Source organism: Asparagus officinalis, chromosome 7 (genome assembly GCF_001876935.1).
Source record: "Asparagus officinalis chromosome 7, Aspof.V1, whole genome shotgun sequence".
NCBI lineage: Eukaryota > Viridiplantae > Streptophyta > Magnoliopsida > Asparagales > Asparagaceae > Asparagus > Asparagus officinalis.
This window is the reverse complement of record NC_033800.1, coordinates 12,114,118-12,120,932: the sequence shown is the minus strand read 5'-3', so window position 1 is coordinate 12,120,932 and position 6,815 is coordinate 12,114,118.

Sequence of the window (6,815 nt, the reverse complement as noted above, 5' to 3'; positions counted from 1 at the left end):
TACACATTTAAAGAAAAAGGGCTCATTTACAAAGAAGCATCATTTGCTCACATCTATAAAAATTAAACTATTATCTTTTTCTAATTCTCCTAAAACTAAACACTAGTTTTTTTTGCCCCTTCTTCATGTTGGGCATCTACTCAAACTCCAAGTTAGGATAGAGTTTTTAATTCTTTGTATAACTTCATGAGAATTAGATAAGGTTAAGGATCTATCATGATTAGGAGTTTGGGTTCCATCATGTATAACTTCATGAGAATTAGATAAGGTTAAGGATCTATCATGATTAGGAGTTTGGGTTCCATCATGATTGGGAGTTTGAATCTTATTCTAATCAGGAAGTTAGGCTAGAAATATGGTTTTGGTTTCTCTATATATATCATTCTATTGTTAGAAGAAGAAGAAGAAGATAGAGAGAGAGAGAGAGAGAGTTTGGCAATCTTTGTCCGTGCAAAATATTGTAATTTGAAGGTGACAGTGGATTGATTTTGATCTCGTGGTTTTTCCTTGTTGAGGGTTTTCCACGTTAAATTTTATGTGATTTTATTTGCTGCTTTGATGACTTTTTTGAGGGGTTTTGCGAGATCTAAAAAAAAATCCCTTCAAGTGGTATCAGAGCGGGGTTCGACAGTTCGTGAAGATTCGAGATTTACAACGACATTGGCGGCAACGGTATTGTAGCAATAGCACAGTTTACTGTGGGTACTGTAGCGGAGGAACTGTTCACGGCGACGTACTGTTCCGAAGTTTGATATTTCGCTATTCAATGGTAAGATAAATTTTGTAGTATGACAGTGCACGGTTCAAGATATTCTTGTGCAGCAGGGTGTTGATCAAGCTTTGGAGGAGAAGAAACCTGAAGGATTAAATGATGTTGAATGGAGTTCCATACAAAAGAGGACGGTTAGCACAATTCGTTTGGCACTCGCTCCCGAGATCAAGTATAATGTTATGAAAGAGACCACACTAAGGGGGCTGTGGGAAAGGCTCGAGGGGATTTATGCGTCGAAGTCGATGACCAACCGATTGTGTTTGAGGATGAAGCTTTATTCATTGAAGATGGAAGAATATACTGTAATTCAAGACCACATCAATACCTTTAATCAGCTAGTTTGTCAACTTATGAATATTAATGAGGAGGTTAAAGAAGAAGAGCAGGTGCTACTCATATTGTCTTCCTTGTCGAAGTCGTACAAGCCGTTAGTTCAGACGATAATTACAGAGAAGCAGACTTTGAAGTTCGACGATGTGACAACACTCCTACGTGAGAATAAAAGAATGATGGGAAAGGAGAACGTATCTAATGGTGGTGAGAGTGCACTAGCTTTTGAAGGTTCTAATCGAGGGAGGAGTACGGGGAGATGCGACAGTTATCGAGGAAGGTCAAAATCTCGGGCCCGAGACGACAGCGAAAATGAGTGCTATTATTACGGAAAGAAGGGTCACATTCAGTTCAGATGTTCCCAGATACGTGATGATTTGAAGAATATTAGATAGATGAAGCTTCAAGAAAATGGGAAGAAGACGGACTCCTCAGTGGTTGTGTGATGAAGATATGATTTTATTGATGCAGAGTACATGTACTGATACGAGTAACACTTGGGTGTTAGATTCTACAGCCTCTATGCACGTTTGTAACAACAAAAATTATTTTAACACATTGAAGACAGATTAAGAATTTGACGACGTGATTGTTGGAAACAACGAGAAGATGAATGTTGAAGGTGTTGGAAGTGTTTGCCTCAAGCTTCACACTGGGAAGGTCGGAATTCTTCATCATGTGAGATATGTGCCGACATGTGGTGCTAATTTATTTTCGTTGGGTGAGATGGCATCACGTGTATACAAGTATGTGGGTGAGGGAGATTGGTGCAATGTGTATAGAGATGGCGATTTGATTTTGCGAGGGAGGAAGAGTAGCAATCATATTTGCTATTTAGATGGGCGATCCGTTAATGGTGTAGATTACTCTTCTCAGACTCTTGTCCACAAGGGAGAGGTGAAGAACAAGATGAAGAGAGTGAGTTTTTCTGAAGTCGTTGAGACACTTGGAGATTTTTCGTCGAGGGAGGATATGTTGGGTATCTACTCAAACTCCAAGTTAGGATAGAGTTTTTAATTCTTTGTATAACTTCATGAGAATTAGATAAGGTTAGGGATCTATCATGATTAGGAGTTTGAGTTCTATCATGATTGAGAATTTGAATCTTATTTTAATCATGAAGTTAGACTTGTTAGGTTGAAGGTGTATAACCAGGAAGACGCAGACGAACTCGAGCAGTTGAGCTCGATTGGCGAACGCGATGGTGGCTTTGGGCGAACGCGACCCTCGGTTGGCGAACGCGACCCTCGGTGTTTGGCGGTCCGACCCCCGCGTTCAGCGCCCACGCTCGCGTTTCTGGCCTCCGACCCTCGCGTCCGTTCGTGAGTGTTTTGAAAAGGGGATTTAAAGAGAGAGAAAAGAGAAAAGGGGATTTTATAGTGGGTATTAACACTGTAGCTACAGTGTTCATTTGAGGAATCTCAGTTTAGAGATTTGCTCTTGATTTGTAATTTCTTGTTAGATTAAATAAGAAATTGACTGTGTGGCTCCCGAGGACGTAGGTAGTTGCCGAACCTCGTAAATCTTGTGTACTGTTCTCTATTCTGTGTTTCTGTTGCATTAGGGATTTAGGCGTTAAATTCCCAACAACTAGTATCAGAGCGTGAAACGATCTAGAGAAAGTCAGATTCAAGTAGGAGCCATGACCGTAGATGAGGGAAATGTGAGATTAGAGAAGTTTGATGGATCAGATTTCGGATTCTGGAAAATGCAGATAGAGGATTATCTGTATCAGAAAAATCTGTATCAACCTTTCTCGGGGAAGAAGCCGGAGGGTATGAAGGAAGAAGATTGGAATCTTCTGGACAGAAAAGCCCTCGGGGTTATTCGTTTGACGTTAACCCGCAATGTTGCTTTTAACATTGCAAAGGAGAAGACCACGGCAGATCTTATGGCAGCACTCTCCAATATGTATGAGAAGCCATCAGCCTCAAATAAAGTCCATTTGATGAGGCGGTTGTTTAATCTGCGAATGGCGGAAGGTGCATCGGTAGCACATCATCTCAATGAACTCAATACAGTCACGACCCAATTGAGTTCAGTTGATATTGAGTTTGATGAGGAAGTTCGAGCGTTGATCCTTTTGTCTTCCCTACCAGAAAGTTGGAATGCTACAGTCACAGCTGTGAGTAGCTCGTCGGGAAACAATATCGGGAAAGAAAAAGTTAAAGTTTGACGACGTTCGTGATCTGGTTCTCAGTGAGGAGATCCGACGGAGAGAGTCGGATGAAGCTACAACCTCTTCAGTATTGCATACAGAGTCAAGAGGTAGAAGTTCAACCAGAGGAAATGGATCAGATGACAGGAGATCCAAATCCAGAAATCCCAACAGTTCGAAGGTTATCGAGTGTTGGAAGTGCGGGAAAACCGGGCACTACAAGAATCAGTGCAGGAGTGCACGGGAGGAGTGGGAGGCAAATGCAGATGTGAACGTTGCCTCCACCTCAGGAGGAGATGATGCGCTGATATGCTCTTTGGAGAGCAAGGAGGAGTCTTGGGTGTTGGACTCGGGAGCATCATTCCATGCTACTTCTCAGAAAGAATTCCTCGAGAAGTATATCCCCGGAAACCTTGGAAATGTATATCTTGGTGACGATCAAGCATGTGCCATTATTGGCAAAGGTGTAGTGAAGATTAAGCTGAATGGGTCAGTATGGGAGCTGAAGGATGTCAGGTATATTCCCGACCTGAAGAGGAACTTAATCTCAGTAAGCCAGCTGGCTAGTGAAGGCTACACGACGACTTTCCATGGAGATGACTGGAGGATTTCGAAGGGCGCAATGACGATTGCCAGAGGCAGGAAGACTGGTACCCTGTATATGACAGCGGGTGCACGTTGTTCGATCTCAGTTGCGGCATGCAATGAGACTTCAAAGCTGTGGCACCAGAGACTCGGTCATATGAGTGAAAAGGGGATGAAGGTTATGCACACAAAGAGAAAACTCCCAGGTTTACAATCAGTAGAGATTGATGTGTGTGAAGAATGCATACTTGGAAAGCAGAAGAGAATCAGCTTTCAGACAAGTGGCAGACCCCCTAGGAAGCAGAAGCTAGAGCTCGTTCACTCGGATGTTTGGGGACCAACAACCACCGCGTCGATTGGTGGGAAACACTACTTCGTGACTTTTATTGATGATCACTCTCGGAAAGTATGGGTCTACTTTCTGAAGAAAAAGTCAGAAGTGTTTGAGGCTTTCAGAAGATGGAAAGCCATGGTCGAGAATGAGACCGGTTTGAGGGTAAAGAAACTCAGAACAGACAATGGTGGTGAGTATGAAGACACCAGATTCAAGAAGTTCTGCTATGAGCACGGTATCAGAATGGAGAGGACCGTGCCCGGCACGCCTCAGCACAATGGTGTGGCTGAGCGCATGAATAGAACGTTGACAGAGAGAGCCAGAAGCATTCGGACGCAGTCAGGTCTACCGAAGCAGTTCTGGGTAGAAGCAGTCAACACAGCAGCTTACTTGATCAACCGAGGTCCATCGGTTCCATTGGAGCACAGAATACCAGAAGAGGTATGGTGCGGAAAGGAGGTAACCCTCTCACATCTCAAAGTTTTCGGTTGTGTAGCTTATGTGCATATAAGTGATCAAGGCAGGAATGAGCCTGATCCCAAGTCCAAGAAATGCACATTCATCGGGTATGGTGAAGACGAGTTCGGCTACCGCATTTGGGACAACGAAAACAAGAAGGTGATCAGGTACAGAGATGTGACATTCAACGAGAAGGTGATGTACAAGGACATGCACAAGACAGATTCCAGTGACTGAGAGAGCGAGTCAACATTTGTAGATGCAGATGATGTCCCAGATAACCTCTCTGAAGAACCCAATGCAGAAGGTCCTCAGCCAGAAGAGCCTGTTGGACAGAACGGTGCGCAGGAGCCCGACGCACCAGCTCCGATATTGAGGAGAAGTACTCGTCCTCCTGTGCCTAACAACAGATACATGAATTATATGTTGCTGACATGCGAGCAAGTGGGAGTTTGCTGCGAAAGAGGAGAATAAATCTCTGATCTCCAACCAGACATGGGGACTAGCTGAGTTTCCCATAGGGAAGAAGGCACGTCACAACAAGTGGGTGTATCGAGTGAAAAAGGAGCAGAATGGTTCCAGAAGATACAGAGCCCGACGAGTTGTCAAAGGATTCCAACAGAATATTCAAGGAAGAAAGGATCCAGCGGATATGTTGACAAAGGCAGCGACCTTTTAGAAACTGGAGTTGTGTGCAACTTCAGTTAGCCTTCATGCATAGATGATGAGGGCGGAGCCACACAGGAGAGGAGCTTGATGGGATAGCCTGTTGTCGTCGGTTTGGTCTCCAAGTGGGAGATTGTTAGGTTGAAGGTGGATACCAACCTCCGGCGGCGGAGGAGCTCCGACGAGCTCCAGGATGACGCAGGCGAACTCGAGCAGTTGAGCTCGATTGGCGAACGCGATGGTGGCTTTGGGCGAACGCGACCCTCGGTTGGCGAACGCGACCCTCGGTGTTTGGCGGAATACTTCGGCTATAAAAGCCAACCCCAACCCTAGGGTTTCGCTGCTCCTCCTCCCCGACATTTTCTCTGGCGGCGATTCCTCTTTAACGCAGCAGCGTTCATCTCCTAAAATCGCAGCAGCGATTTTCCCTTTTGATCTCCAGCTCTCAACAGTTTTGAGGGGAGATAAAGAAAGGATTTAAGAAGAGAGAGAAAAGAGAAAAGGGGATTTTATAGTGGATATTAACACTATAGCTACAGTGTTCATTTGAGGAATCTCAGTTTAGAGATTTGCTCTTGATTTGTAATTTCTTGTTAGATTAAATAAGAAATTGACTGTGTGGCTCCCGAGAACGTAGGCAGTTGCCGAACCTCGTAAATCTTGTGTACTGTTCTCTATTCTGCGTTTCTGTTGCATTAGAGATTTAGGCGTTAAATTCCCAACAAGACTAGAGATAGGGTTTTGGTTTCTCTATATATATATCCTTCTATTGTTAGAAGAAGAAGAAGAAGAAGAGAGAGAGAGAGGGAGGGGGGGGGGGGGGGGGGGGGGGTTGGCAGTCTTTGTCCGTGCAAAAGATTATAATTTAAAGGTGATAGTGGATTGATTTTGATCCCGTGGTTTTTCCCTGTTGAGGGTTTACCACGTTAAATCTTGTGTGATTTTATTTGCTGCGTTTGATGGCTTTTTTGGGGGGGTTTTGCGAGATCTAAAAAAAAATCCCTTCACTTGGTGCATACATATAGGTAGCAAGGTTAGCCTGGAAGCTTAGTTGGTAGAAAATACTAATGTTTCCATCACTGTTGACATTACTCTTCTCAAACTCATGTACATATCACAACATAAGAATAAGGAATGAAGGCAAAATTATAATACGCCATCAGACTTCCATATTTCTCAAAAGAACTATATTACATGTAATTTAATTGGTTGCTTTAAACAAATTCAAAATGCATGAGAAGTTTTACAGACTTTAACTTATTACCCTTGTGGTCGAATAGGGGAACTGATCGAATTCCTTGTCTAAGTTCTGAGACTGGCAAACAAGTTTGCCCACCAAAGCTATCTTTTCCAGACACGTTCAACTTGTGCACTTTTATTCTGAGCAATGCAAGTTCAGGAACTCTTAACTCGAACACGAACTTTTCGTTCCAAATTGGAGTCCAGTTTTCTATTTTCTTTGTTTTCTTTGAAACTCTGTAAACTGACTTATCAGTACCCAAAATCTCACA